Source organism: Sturnira hondurensis, unplaced genomic scaffold, assembly GCF_014824575.4.
Source record: "Sturnira hondurensis isolate 20B ecotype Veracruz unplaced genomic scaffold, ASM1482457v3 Scaffold0010128, whole genome shotgun sequence".
In the NCBI taxonomy this organism is placed as follows: Eukaryota; Metazoa; Chordata; class Mammalia; order Chiroptera; family Phyllostomidae; genus Sturnira; species Sturnira hondurensis.
The window spans coordinates 31889436-31905190 of NW_028082759.1; the positions used below are offsets into that span (position 1 = coordinate 31889436).

The 15755-nt window shown below is 41.4% G+C and overlaps 1 non-coding gene across 1 annotated transcript; it reads left to right on the forward strand.

Moving 5' to 3' along the window:
* The first annotated feature begins 7685 nt into the window (after window positions 1-7685).
* On the forward strand, window positions 7686-7855 carry LOC118995611 (U1 spliceosomal RNA). The gene has a single exon (XR_005068322.1). It is a non-coding gene; the product is annotated as a U1 spliceosomal RNA (small nuclear RNA).
* Window positions 7856-15755: the final 7900 nt, after the last annotated feature.

Here is a 15755-nt window from a genome sequence, read left to right on the forward strand (position 1 = left end):
AAGGTGATCAGGGTCCCAAGGTGGGCACCGTCAGGGTTTTTGAGGCCGCAAGAGAATCACCTCACTCAGCGAAGCAGGGACTCCAGAATGCCCAGTTGGCACAGTCACTCACAGGCCTGTGCTAATGAGCCTGGCATCGGGTTTCAATTCCTGTAGGAACCAATTGGCTTTGCATAAAGAAACGCCTCCGTAGCTATTTTCATACACCCATAATCAGGGCCGTTCCTGCATGGTGGCATGAGAGTGTTTCCTGGGCACTGGGTGCTGCTCAGAGCCAGCAGCGAGAACGGGAGGCGGAGGGATTGCTGTGCAGTCAAGGAGGTGTCCAGAGCGGCTGGTTCTGAAAACGGTCTGGGGTCTTTCCTTATTAACTCAGATGTCATTTTGCCATAGCTCAACCACTATTTGTTCAATAAATGAATACCTAGACTCTGTCTTCTCCCAAAGATCTTTATGGCCATGATCTCTGTTCTTTATGAGAAGAGAAGGAGAAACTCAAAATTAAAAAGTGCCATTTTCTTCACAGACCTTCACACAGGATGTCCCATAGAACAGGATTCGTTGTAATGGAGCCTGACTCAGTCTTCTTACGTTTCCTTTTAGGAATTTCTTATCGTTGATTTGTTTTGCTATCAGTAGATGATTAAATTGCTGGGTTTTTTAAAAAATTTTGCCCTGAATTACCTGTAGTAAGAGACACTAAGGAAAAGGGATTTGGGCCATGCGCCATAATTGTTTGGTCTCAGTCACTCCTGAGGACCAAATTTGGCATGGATATGACTCCATGCCAGCATGAATCAGGATGACCCCAAGGACAAAGTGAGTCACGGGGCAGGGAAAATGCTTTTCTTCCTACTCTTCTCTGTACTAGGTGTTTCTTGTTCTTTTTTAAGGAGGAAGGACCATGCAAAGCTCAATGACAGGGAAATGCTAGACAGCAATTCAAATACAGGACAACGTAGGATTTTAGCTAACAAATTCATTTAAGTTCACAATGTGATGTAGCTACCAACACTCCTAGGCTGCATCCAAAGAAGTGTAAAGTCCAAATTACAGGTTACCAAAAAACTGTTCTTGCTGTTCTTTTTCCTAGTCAACAAGATGGCGGGGCTTCCTGTAGTTTTGCATTTTATTTACTGAGCGAGCTTAATTAGGCAGGTTACTTCACTTATTTCAACTTTACTTTCATTATATTAAAAACAAAAATTTGTGGTAATAGTTCAAAAATGGTTATAATGATTAAATAAATAGTACGTGATAAAAATTTAGCTTGGCCTATGGACTGTACGAAGAGCGATGAAGTGGGAGGTCTTACGGCATTATTTTGTTGCTGGTATTATAATGGAACGCTCTGCTCTTTACATGTGAGTTAGGCCCTTAGGTTGCAAATAACAATTAAATCTGCTTCACATACACAAAATGAAGGCTTTTGTTAGTAAGATATGGGACGCATAAAAACCTGATGGGAAAACTAGAGACGAAGGCACAACCAGTGAGAAGTGACAAGTACCCTTGTGGACCCAAGCAGCAGGAGCGATTTCAGCAGGCATGTCCAGGCACTTTCTCGAAGTCACCCTTTTCAAGACCCCAATTCCAGCTTGGATTAACTTTGCAGTGAGATCCATCAGAGAAAAGTAATTCCCTTTGAAGACATCTTGCACCATTATTTAAAGAAAGCTGACTAGCTAAAAAGCCAACAAATGCCTCATACTCGTAATGAGATACTTACCTTTGACATTTAAATAAAATAATTTAGGTTATAATTAGCATTTACTGACATGGGGAACTGATTAAAACCTAACTCTTAAGTCACATTTTGGCTACATGTGTCACAGATTTCAGGAGCCCAAGAAATCTGTTATGTAATTATTCTCTTGGCCACTAGATGGCAGTCATAAAGGTGAAGCATTATTTAAAATAAAGGGAACAGCAAAATCTCTTAAAATTCCCAGCGTTTTACCATGTTATCTAATTAGCTTCACATAATAGTTCTACTGTCTTAAAATTGTCATGCCCAAACTTTCTATTTGAGAAAAGCGATCCTTGAGAAATTTACTAACTTGACCTATGCCCAGAGTTAAAGCATTTATTTGGTCTAAGTTCTGTCCCTTTTTTACTAACCTTAGTAAATTCTTTATACTTAAAGAACTTCAAAGACTCTGAAATTTTCAAGTTTAGGATTTGGGGAGAACCTTAAAAATTACCTATCTACTCTGTTCATTTTCCAGGTCAGGAAACAAGAGTCCCAGAGAATTTAAGTGACTTAGTCTAAGTTCACACAGTTGACTTGCAGCCAAGTCTGGACTGAACTCTTTAGAACAGGGATCTTTTAAAGAAAACGCGCTTCTCTTTTCTCAGACCCTGTTACACAAGTACACTCCCTTACCAGCTTCTCTAATAAGACAATACCTGTAGAATTAAACCAAAGTCTTTAGTAAAGCTTTGTCTGCTGAGCACAGGTATGCAATTTGGTTAAAATTCCCAACCTAAGGATGACCACTAATCCCTTAGTGATCTCCAAAGACAAGCAAAACCAGAGTCACCCTGTGTCAGAGCATCTTAATGCGCATTGAAGTTCACTTCTTCTGGCTGTAGGACAATTACAGTAATGAAACGTGTGTTCTGTGGCTCGCCTGCGAAATGCTCTCTGGTAATGAATTAGGTAGTATATTGTGCAAGATAGCCCAGAGAAACAAAAGTAACATTTAGGTTGCAAAAGAGGAGCTAAAACCTATAGCACCCGCAGAAGATGTACGGTCACCCTAGGAGCAATGGGCACTGTTGTCACCATTTATTATGGAAATGGCCTTGAGCTAATGGCCAACTCATAGGATCCAGTTCACACTAACAAAGAGCTGCACTCTTGCTTTTCCCTTCAGCCCTGGTACCCCTGTCCAAAACACATAAACTTTGAAAATTACAACCCATTCACTTTGGTCGATTCTCTTTGTTCAGTGTATAATGAAACTTTTCACATTCCTAAGTGTCATTCTTCTACGTTCACGGCTTCTGCACTGGAAGCATTCTTCCTAAGCTTACACACTGCACCATGAAACCTTTAACCAGATATAACATTCAGCTAATCAATGGAGAAAACTTTGTTCTTATTTAGTAAAAAACAACATAATGCATTAGAAAGAATTCATCAGGTAGACAACCTTGGTGTAAGAACTACCTCGACTACTGATCACAAGAAGGCTTTTTATTTGATTTTGCTGATTTTTTAAATGTTAGATCTCCTAATTTTTCTGAGGTTCAATATCCACCCCTATCAAAATTAGCTAAATGATTTCTGCCACACAATGAATTGGTTGGAACTACTTGTCTGCAAGTAATAGAAACCATCTTAAGCCAGATTAAGCAAAAATTAAGAGTTTACTAAGGAAACAGGATGTATTACAATCCAGGAAAGGAGCAAAACCTCAGGAAGGGCTAACACCAGTAAATTGAAAATAAAAAGCATGTCTTCATTTGCCATTTTTTTGGTCTTTGTGTCTTTTTCAATCTTCTCCACCGCATGGCAACCACACTTCTCTGCTTCACTGTCCATACAGCAGGAGGCAGCCCGGAAGAGTGGGCAAGAGGTGACCAACTATGTGGTTCAAGGCGCATTTGGAAGCTCTCTAGGGGTGCTTTTCAACACGGGTACAATGAGTCTATGAACAGTTGCCTCTCTCTTTTAAAAATTAAGTAAGCTCATATATGTAAAGTATTTAGTACAGCCCTAACATATAGTAAGCATTGAAAAAAGTGTATTATTTCTACAAGTCCACAAGTTCTTTATTCTCAATTTTAAATCCCAAAAGTTCTGAAAAGCAAAAGTTTTTATACGTTTTTTTAATCCTCTCCTGAGAATATGTTTGTTGATTTTAGAGAGAGAGGAAGGCAAAGAAAGAAAGAAAGAAATATCATTGTGAGAGGGAAACATCAATCAGTTGCCTCCTTGTTCATGCCATGGTTGGAAATTGAACCTACAACTTTTTGGTGCATAGGACAGTGTTCCAACAACCTAAACCACAAAGCTAGGGTGGTTTTGTAAGTTTTTAATGAAATTATTTGGTGTTGAGGAATGGGTGGGTAAAGGTATAAGGGTATAGGGGGATAAACGGTCATGGAAAACATACAATAAAAATGAACTATGATAACAAACAATATTGTTAATGCAGGCATAGCAAATTCTATCACTGAACATTGCAAACATAGCAAACTTTCTCACTGAATCTCAGTCTTAAAACTAACTGTCTTTTCTAGGCAGCTGGAAAGTCACTTTATTTCTTTAACAATAGTATCAGAAACAGTGCAACAATAACCAGTGTATTTAGTCAGCTCAGGCTACCCTAACAAAATACCACAGACTGGGTGGCATAATCAACAGAAATGTATTTTTTCACAGTTCTTAAAACCAGAAAGCTGCAGTCAGGGTGCCAGTGTGGTCAAGTTTGGGTGAGAATAACACTTCCTGACTTACAGAGAAGTAAGCATCTTCTTGCTGTGTGCTCACGTGACCTTTTGTTTGTTGCATGTGGTCAGAAAGAGAGCAAGAAAGTTCTCTGGTGTCTCTTTTCTAAAAATACACTGATCCCATCACGAGGGCCTGCCCTCATGACCTCATCTAACCCTAGTCTTCTCCCAAAAACAGAATCTCCAAATGCCATCACATTGAAGGTTAGGGTTTCAACATAAATTTAGGGGGAACACAAACATTTAGTCCACAACAGCCAGTTACCTAAATAGCTGAGGAGCAAGTTAAACAGATGAGGTGCAAGACATTTATTCATTCACTCGTTGACTGTACCCATACACTTCTACTTACACAAGGTCAAGAGAGGAGGGTGTGATCACTACTACCACATTGCTAAGTGACATCCAGCTTGCTCTTTTCCCCTCTAGAAGTCTCTACAAGCAAGCACATGAAGGAAAGTAGCTGCAAAGAATAAGTGTCATGTGTGATTTCCTGCCATCTGGACAGTGGACTTCAAGTTTTGGTGACTCTACTTCAGCAAGGACATAGGCCTTTAGGACTGGACCTAGTGACTGTATTTGACATGCCTACTGTGTCTGACTCGCCCCTTGGAACCTGGTCTCCCAGGCCAGCTCTCCAGTGAAAGGAGCTGTGCAGAATGGAATCCTGGCCTAATTATGTCTGCCTGTTGCAATAAAATGTCCTTAGCCTCCCAAGGGCTCTCCCCCAGAGCCTTCCCTGCACAGCCAACTCCATTTGGTAAGTGATGCCTCTAACAAAGCAGTGAGCTTGGCCTCATTAACGTGCTTGCCTCGAGGTCTGTAGTGCATCTGCTTTCACTCTGTGGGGCTCAGATTCTTTGGTTTTTCCAAGGCTCTGTACATGCAAAATAGCAGATGGAGTCAAGAGACTTGAACTTCCCTGTCATAAATGAACACTGCTACAAAGGGCTTATAGTGAACTTGGACAATTCTTTATTAGACTTATCCTTTATCCTTTACTAGATTTTTTTTCTGTCTATAAAGTGAGAAGTTTGGCTAAGACAGTGATTTCAAACTTTGCAATAGCAGAATCATTTGTACCAAAGAAAGCTTATGTGGGAGCCCAATATGTTCTGTGCTCCAAAATAATTATTACTTGTAGTTCCCCAAACACTGTCACACCTTGTACTTTTGCACAAGCTATTTTCTTTGCAAGGAATGTTCCTGCATAGCATGCTTTGAACTAGCTCAACAATCACCTGCTCTTTGAAGCCTTTCCTGTCTACCCCTCTTTCTCCAAATTGTTAATCATCCATTTGCTCAACAATTAATTCAGGGCTGTAAATTCAACTTCGACTATGTAGCATCAGCTACTATGCTAGATTACACAGCTGAATGGCAACCTAGCCTTAAAATCTCTAAAGCCTAGGCTTCAAAGCTTCACTACCAACCAGGGGAGAATGTACCAGTTAGGGTCCTGGTAAGAAACATGTGGCCCACTCAATGAAAAACTTGATAAGATTCTAATAAAAGTCTATTTACAGAGGTGTGGGCAGGGTTAAAGGAACCTGAGAAAATCAGNCATTTGCTCAACAATTAATTCAGGGCTGTAAATTTAACTTCAACTATCTAGCATCAGCTACTATGCTAGATTACACAGCTGAATGGCAGCCTAGCCTTAAAATCTCTAAAGCCTAGGCTTCAAAGCTTCACTACCAACCAGGGGAGAATGTACCAGTTAGGGTCCTGGTAAGAAACATGTGGCCCACTCAATGAAAAACTTGATAAGATTCTAATAAAAGTCTATTTACACAGGTGTGGGCAGGGTTAAAGGAACCTGAGAAAATCAGAGGAATGGAACCTGGCAAAGATAACTGCAGCTACAGGAGACCTTCCTACAGGAGATGTGTCCTTAGGGTAAGAGGGTCTGACAGGAAAAGAAGCGGAGGAATGAATACCTGGCCTGCTGCCACGTTATGATTTATAATGAGAAATATGTATTTGGTCTTCACCCCCCTTTCTGGCACAGAGATCCTAAAACTCTTATATTTTCCGAAGTGAGTATGAAGTATTATGATAACAAGGTACCTATCTGATCCCATCTAAGGATGGGGGCTGGTTGCTCCTGGAGCCAATCATATGATTATGGAGCTGGAATGATATAATCAATGGTTTAATCAATTATGTTTACACAATAAAGCCTCCTAAAAAAAAAGAACCAGCTCCAGAGAGCTTCCAGGTTGATGAACACAAAGAGGTTTGGTGAGAACAGTGCTCTCTGAGAGCATGGAAGCTCTGCACCCTTCTCCTATACCTTGCCCTATACATCACTTCTGCCAGGCTGTTTCTGAATTATAGGTCCTTGTTTAATAAACCAGCAATCTAGTAGATAAAGTTCTGTGAGCCACTCTAGCAAACTAATCAGACCCAAGGAGTGGGTCATTGGAACCTCCAATCTACAGCCTGTCTTTCACAAGTGCAGATGACAACCTGGGCTTGCAACTGGAAGTCTTGTGGGACTGAGCCCTTAACCTGTGGGGTCTGATGCTGTCTCCAGGTAGACAGTGTCAGAACTGAGTTGGGTATGGGACATCCACTTGGCATCTGAAAATTGCTTGTGGGTGTGGGGAAAGCCTACCCTCCACACCTTCTGGAATTGTGGATCCAGACCCATCTTATCCTCACTCTCCCTCAAGCCTCTAGACATCTGACAGAGCCCCCACTGGCCAACTCTAGCACAGGCAAAATAAGCACTGTGGCTAGCATAAAGTCAGCTCCTTAAGAAAGACCCAGAAGAGTTCATTTACAGATGAAAAAACTAAGGGATTAAAATGAAGTGTTTGGCCAAGATCACCCTGCTGCATGTCTTAGAGGTAGAACATGAACCAAGGCAGCTTCAGACCAGAGGTCACCATCTTATACTTAAAGCTATGTTCTCTTTGTGTGGTAGAGTAAAAGTACAATGATGGTGCACAGAAGGTGATCAGCTCTGCTTGAGTGGGCCCTGAAAGATGGAGAACTTTGTCAGACATATTAAAGCTAGGGCTGGGGAGAAAGAGGAAGAAGGTGCCTAGATAGCCAGGAGAACAGGACTTGTGAAGACATATACAGCGTCCAGCACAAATAACCTCTTTTTTATTACAAAATCATCAGCATGTAATTCTGTAACATAACAATACCACCTTCAAGCACATCATATGACACTTGGGGTGAAGTGTTCAAGTTAAAACTATAAACTATTAACACTTACCTGGCAGAGAGATACTACAGTCATGAAGGTGGAAGGTGGTTTTCCCAGGGAGAGACTTATCCATTGCACTCCAATGTGCTGACCCCTGCAATTTCCCCAAATGTGCAAAACTTGAATGCATAATTATGTGGTAGTAGGGGACTGCATTCATGCTATCCCCTGGCAAAAAAAAAAAAAAACCCAAACATTGTAAACTATTACACCCATATTATTAACCTACCAACAACACTCAAGCAGGTGTTACTTCTGCTGGACCTTGTATATATAAGCACTTGGCAGAGTTGAAAGAGGACCATGTTGACCAAGTAGAAGAAAGCATCTGGATGTATGTGGGAAATGATCCTGAAAAAGTGGCTATAGGCCAGACAACAGTCTTGGATTTTATTCAAAGTAGTTTGGACTTGATACTGTAAGAGAGGATCTTGAAAGTTTTTAAGCACTTATCCACTTGGAATAAGATAAGTGGATTTTCCTTTTACTAGAATCACTTTTATGGCAGTGTGGTGAGTGGATTGAGATAAACAAGATATGGGGATGGGACTAGTTAGGAGATTATGATGGCAGTATAGGGAAAAGATGATTTGCCTGTTACTTAAGGCTGTGTGCAGCTGGGGGCTCCACCCGCAGCCCCACCCCTACCCCCTTCTGGCCTCTACTGCAGAGAATAAGTCTACCAAGACATGATTTGCTTGAAGAGGAAAGGTGGCTAATCTCTCAAAAGAGATGGGCCAAGAGCCTTTTCCTCAATGGGCTTTTATTGGGTTCAATTTGCACAGGAAAACAGGTAAAGCTCATCAATCATTGTCAGGCAGTAATGATCAAACAATAGATAACATTCAAAGAACTCTGAGGGCTTATTTTGAGTCAGGGTCAGTTAGCTAAAGGGCTATAAAATTTTGGAAAACAAACTAATTTCATACTTGGACCTTTATCAGAAAATTGAGGGCATTCTTAGCAAAGCGGGTTTCACAGGATTTTATGTATTCTTTCTTAGGCCTGATTGCCCCAGGGGATCCTGCCCTTTCCAGCACAGGGGTGTACCACCCTCTGTCATTGTTTCAGGCTTAAGTCAGGCAGGGGAAGTAAGGCAGCCAAGAGATTAGGAGATGTCTTGCAGACAGAATAAGGACTCGGGCTATGTCAAAGCTGAGGGGCCAGGGTCCATCACCCCCTTTTGCTATAGCCCACCAAGTCCTTCCCTGGGGGCCCTTGTGACTGTGCCTGTCTTAGGTTGTCCTTCCATTGAGGAATTTTACCTGTCACTGGCTAACCAATCAGGCATTGAGGGCCAGGCAAGGTGAAGTGAAGGGGGCAGAGGCAGCACCCCTGCCAGGGAGATAGGTGTTGCATTCAAAACCACGAGAACAAATGTTGGAGACTTTCAGGGGTTCAAAGATGTTGCTTTATTGGCCAAGTTTAACCTGCGCAGGGGTGAACTCTCAGGGTGTCCAAGGACACGGTGCCTGCAAGGGCTGCAAACGAGAGTCGCGCCAAACGCTTACAGGCTCAGGATTTTATAGAGGTGCGCAAGCAAGCTGGATACAGAAGCAGATGTGGCGGTTAGCGATTGGCCCAGGGGCACAATGTGGCAGTTAGCGATTGGTGAGTTAACTCATGCACTGGCTCATGCTCTTTTACTTGATTGGTCAGTGGAGCTCGTGCACAGGGGTAAAAATTTCCTCTTTAGTAACTGTCCAGATGGCTAAACTGCTTAACTCTCTTTCTTGCACCACATCCTGGAACACCCTGTTCTTCAGGTGCATCCCAGAGCCCTCTTGCATTAGTTAGCAAAACAACTTTTACTTCCTTATAGCTATACTCTGGCTAGTTCCCCCTTGCCCTCAACATAGGCTTTGTCTCCTTAGTGGCTTATGGTCCCAAGGTCTCTCACTCAGCCTTAGCCATGGGAGGTTACAGCTTCTGAAACCAGGCAGGGCAGTCCCCAACAGCTGTAGAATTGAGAAAGGACAAAAGCAGAATGATTGGGGAGGAGAAACATCAGAGCTTAGTGTTCAGGTAGATGCAGAAGTTGAAAGAAAGGGAGAAGGAGTCCAGGACTACTCTCAGGTTTCTGACTTGCAGAATTTCTAAGCCACATATATGCCTCTGCTTCTATTATTTTATTTCTGGTTCAATTATTTTTATAAGGCATTTATTGAGTGCTTTCTCCGAGCCAAAATCTATGCTGATGCTGTGGATAGAATGATGAGTTAGACAGAATGTTTTCCCTGGTTAAAAAGACAGACACATATGTAGACAATTTCATCACAATGCAATACATGTCATTATAAAGAAATACCCAATGATCACTTCCTAGTGTAATTATTTATTTATACTATCTACAGCATCTGCTCTTCATCTTTGTGTCCTCAATGTCATGGCCATTACCTCTCACATTGTGTGGATTAAGCATTGAATTAAGTTGGCTCCTTGGACAAGTTCTGCTATGATCATAATTGGGTCCCCAGGACTCACAGGGCTCATATCTGTCATGAAATGAATAATATGTTCTAACCACAAGACTGTATATATTTTCAGCCTATGATAGTTCACTACTTCATGTCTATACAAATGCCCAGTGAAACAGAGCAAGGGAAGCAGAAGTGGAATCTATTTGATTCAGAAAATTTCTCCCCGCTATTAGAATCAGTGATATCAGAATATAAAGTTTATAGACTCTTATCAGAGTTCAAACTCCACCCAGGTCAATTCAGAGCTCTTTCTTCCACCCTCACCCACCAGATACACAGTAAAGCTCCTCAATTTAATAGAAATGTTAGTCAAGCTTTCAAGTAGTTTGCTCTTCCCTCTCTAGCCCAAAATAATGAAGTGAAATTTTGCTCTGTAAATATTGTGTTCCTCATTAGAAACTTCATAATATATACTTAGTTCTAGCAATTTTTGAAGATCTTAATTTGAGCACCTCCCCACAAATATGCTATTTACAGTCTTCTGTTTTTGACCAATATCATCTAGTTTTAATTATCATAGAAATTTTACCTGGATTATCTCCAAAACCAAATTCTTCAAAATTTTATATACTATTCACAAACCAAAGTCTGGTTTATGCAATTCATGGGCACACAAAGTGTTTCCTGCCTTTCTCAATAGATAGAACATAACTCAATAGTTTATTCTCACTTTCAATTATTGGACTCATTAAAACCAGTCCAGTTCTTAACTCCTTGACCAAGATAGTTTTGAAAATATGCAAACACATAAGTTAATTTATTGTTTTAATTACTAAAGCCACATACCATATTGTTCTAGTTTTGGTTGTTAAAAACAACCTTTTTTATGCTCCCAGATTCAGTGGGTCAGAAATTAGAATAGGGAACAATGAGGATGGTTTGTGGAAAATGTGGGAAAGCCCAAAGTTGACCTGATGTATGGGACTACAATTATCTGAGGGTACATTTGCTGACATGTCTGGTGCCTGGGCTGGAATGACTCAAATGCTTCAACTGCTGACCAAAGTGCCTCCCCTAGTCTCTTCATGTAGCTTGACTTCCCCGGAGCATGGCAGTCTCAGGATAGTTGGATGTCCTACATGGAACTCAGGAAACAGAAGTGATTCAGTAGACAAGGCAGAAGATGCATGGCCTCTTATGATCTTGCCTGGGAAGAAACATCGTGCCCCTTCCACTGTACTCTATTGGTTGGAGAAGTCACAACCCTGCCAAGATTCAAGAGAAGAAGGGTTAGACTTAATGGGAAGAGGCAAAGTCATAGAGATGAAGAGCATGCATGATGGGAGGTAACTTCGGAAGTTATGACCTGACACCATTGTTAGAATTTAATATAACTGAAATAAATAGTTTTTTCTGAAATACTGTATTTTTTTTATTACAGAAGTTGTGATATTAAAATTCTCAGAGTCCTTATGCAGCCAAAGGCATTGGGATCCTGGTGATGACAGTGGGCTTCCTAATTATCTTGAAAAAAATGTAGTAATAATTTCAGTTTCAGTTTTAAATACTTTAAGTCCCTGCTATCTCCAAAAGCCACCTTAAGACAGAAATCAAGGATGGAAGCATAATATTTTTAGAACTGTTAGGATACCTGCTTCAAAACATCTGATCTATCATAGCACTGTTTTAGAGGCCTTATTTTTAAGTAATTCTGGGTGTATTTAGTGATTTAGTAATTTGATGTCTTTGTTTTTGTTTTGTACCCATTCCAACTTGTTGCCTCATGGAAATGAACTACAAACTCCATAGAAGTTAAGACACAACAGAGGGGAGTTCTGTCCTATGGAAAGATTAAAAACACTCCCAGGGAGACCAAAGAGATGGAGAGAGGAACAGAGGGCAAAACCCATCAGAGATGCCCTGATTGCTATGACACAGTTGGTTGGGTGTCATCCCACAAAAGGAAAGGTTGGAAGTTCAATTCCCAGTCAGAGCACATGATGGGGGTGCAGTTTCAATCCCTGCACCCATCTCATAGGTGGGGCACCTATGAGAGGCAATGATTGATATTTCTCTCCCCCTCTCCCTCCCTTTCCCTCTCTCTAAAAATAAATAAATATAATCTTTAATCAGAGGTGAGCATTTCCTATCCCTGGTGCTGAATCTGTTGCTGTAGTTAGATTCTAGAACCAGAATCTCTAGTTAGTAATGACCAGAAAGTGCCTTGGATATCCAGAGAATAGAGGCTTTTCCTTGTATTACAGAAGCTTAGGATAATTTCAAGCCTCTTAGGAGATTTCTATGTTCAGAGAAAAATGGTGCACATGGGAGGTAGTTCAGAATGAGAGAGGAAGGCATCTACCCAGGGAGGTCTGGGGGCAGACTCACAGCCTTATTCACACTCACAGAGCCAGGCTTTCCAGGCCCCCGACAGGGAATGCTAAAATGCTAACAGACCCTAGGGACTGGGAAAGGCCTAGAATGGTATTTGCACACCATAGATAACAGGAACTCTAGGCTTCGTCCACAGTTGTGTCCGTAAAGTCCAATGGGGTGACCCTGCACAGAGTACCCAGTGACAAGCAAGAAACTGATTACAGAGGCATCATAAGCAGGCATGAGATATTTTTTCCCTGTAGAACAAAATGATACTTGAATACCACACCTCCCAACCACCTGCTCTCTCACCTACTTTGAAATTATTAGTCTCCTGGAAAGGAAGACAGAAGGGCTGCGAACGGGTCACAGGAAATCCAGAAGTGACTATATGTAGCTTCTGCTATGGTCTCAATGTTGGTGTCCCTGTCAAAATTCATATGTCAAAACTTAACAGCTAAGATGATGGCATTAGGAGGTGCCCCTGTGGGAGATGATTAGGTCTTAAGGGTAAAGCCCTCATGAATGAAATTAGTGACCTTTTATAAGAAGTCTGAGAAAGTTCCCTAATCCCTTCCATCATGTAAGGACACAGTGAACTGGGAAGAGGGCATTCACCAGAAGGCACTGTTCTGGTGCCTTAATCTTGGATTTCCCAGCTTCCAGAACTGTGAGAAACAAATTTCAGTTGCTAATAAACTACCTGGTCTATAATGTTCTATTATGGGGCAACTCCCCTAAATTAATATTTATCCAGAACGGACTGTGTTTATCTTAAAGATCATGTTTACACCCAAACATAATGAGATACCTTGAATGGACAAATATAATTTCTTCATGCCACCACCAAGCAGGAGCTGTGACAGAGCAAGAAAGAAGAAGCGAGACCTGAGTGAGAGAGCGGTTCGAAAATGGAGAGCATTTTTGGACATAGGAGTTGTACTACACACTACATACTACAAGTGCTAAATTTGAATTGGTTGTTTAGTGATAAGTGTTTCCCTCCTGGACAGTGAGCTCACTGGGAGCACGAACGCTTCTTGTGCATCTGTCTACCTATCTCCAGGCCAGGCACAAATGACATGTTCTATAATTTCCCATGGAAAGAATAAAGGATCCACAGAGATATCAGTCTACAGAGTCAGGGCTCAGTTTCAGGTTACTCTTCATTTACGTAACTAGTAGGTAAACAGGCCAGGTTTTAAAAAATAGCAAAATTCCCAAAGTTTGAAAGCTAATTTCCCCAAACTCTTCTAGCCTTGCTGGGTGACTTTGCCTTGAATTATGAAACACTTATACAATAGAGATCCCCAGCAGAGCACTGCGCTTGAAGCTGATTCTGCTTTGTTCAAATGAAACCTAGATTCCAGGTACATAATGATGGCACCCCAGAGCTATTATCGGTGTATATTGTGGCTTTGGTGTTGATAATGAGCATGTTCAAGCACATTCTATTTCTCTCTCTGTTTTAATCTCAACAGAACTTTGATTACAAAGCAGAGAGCCTGACCTTATCTCTTCCTTTTCTGTCTGCTTTGGTTCTTTTCAGACCATTCTTGGGTCAAGGGTGAGATTCCATTCCTGGCCCTCCACTGTCACCCCCTGGGAACAAACCCATCTTTGCTTTTCCTGTCCCCAATTGTGCTTTCAGCAAAGACAGGCTTTGGGACGACTCCATGTTCTGTCCTAGAAAATTTCTTTTCACTCAAGTCTGTAAAAGGAATGCTCAAAACGTGATAACGATATTCCTTTCGGTCACACCCCACCCAGCCATATGTTGTTGTTTTTCCAGCACACTTAGATTTTTTTGCAGGATGGCAATATGTTGTTTTTTGGGGGGGTTGCCGCTTGTTTTGGAGTGCTTTTTTTTTTTAAGTCCTGTGGTTGTGAGAAATACGCCACATTTCTGGGATCAGCCTCTTGACCAGACCTCACATTTCATGAAAGTTGATTAATATCTGACTAAAAAATTTGAAGACAGGGGAAAGTATTTCTTTTTTCTTGTCCTGGTAAGTCTCCAGATATGAGAAACAAAGGCAGTTGGCAAAGCAGAGACGTTTTCCTTCCTAAAAGTGAAAATGGTCTCCAGCCCCACCCATGCCCAAGACACTGATAAAATGCTTCTGCTTTTGTTATGCGCCTGAGTCCATGTTCACACACTAGAATGGGTGTGTTTGTAGGATAAATTTTCTTTCTTATTTCCTCTTTCAATTTTTTCTATGTTATCTTTATTTTATATATATCCTTAAGTAAGGCATCTATTTTTCTCCTCTGTGCCTCTTACCCCTAGCTACCTGGAAGAATCATCATAACAGCACCATTTATGGAGACATTGGACATGCATGATCTCTAATTCTCATAATGCTTCTGAGACAGAATGGCTAACAGATCAATAATCTGCCCAGTCACAGGGCCACCAAGTGGCAGAACTGGGTAAACACAGGTCTCGCGGACTCCTTGTGTGGCATTCTGCCGACCTTGCTGGACTGTCTCTCACTCCACATCATGTCCTTAGTTCTGCCCAGTAAAACCAAGTGTCTCCTGTAGGACCAGCTCACGATAAATCCTATCTTAATCCCCCACATGTGACCTCTGTCTTTTAAACCTTGGTGCAGGAAATTCTAACATTTAATGACTCCCACTTGGGTCTTTTATATTTTCATCTGAACTTCCACCATTCACATAATTGTTTTAAACTTCCACAGTTACACTGGTGAGCACTTCAAATGCAGAGGTCTTGGTCTTGCTCAGAACTTTATCCTCCTGAGTGAGTACTTACATGGGTTCTAGAATCAGAGAGCCTGAATGGGAATCCAGAGCGATTTGCTTTTCTACGTAAAGTGCAGTACCTTCATACATAAATATGGAACAGTAGCGATCTATAGAGTTATTGGGAAAACCAAATGAAATAACTGCCCATACACTCAAGTTCTATATTAGTCCTTTGCAATCCCCCATTTTTTAGGAAATCCATATGGTTCTCTAGGACTTTCCATTCTAAAACGGTCCATCTCTATTCATACATTGCCACCCTGACCTATTTATTCCCCGACAGGAACCCTGGCATAGCACAGCACAGCTGGTCACCCCGGCACCTGACCTGGTGCCGTCTCGATCAACTCTCCCTGTGGGCAGGCATCATTCTGGCTGGAATACTCAACCAAAGGCAGAAGTATCTTTTTGCTGAAAGTGGATAGTTGCAAAATTTAGCTTATCCACTCTCATTATTTCCTGAGTACCCTCTACATGCCAACACCTGAACTAAATAATAACAA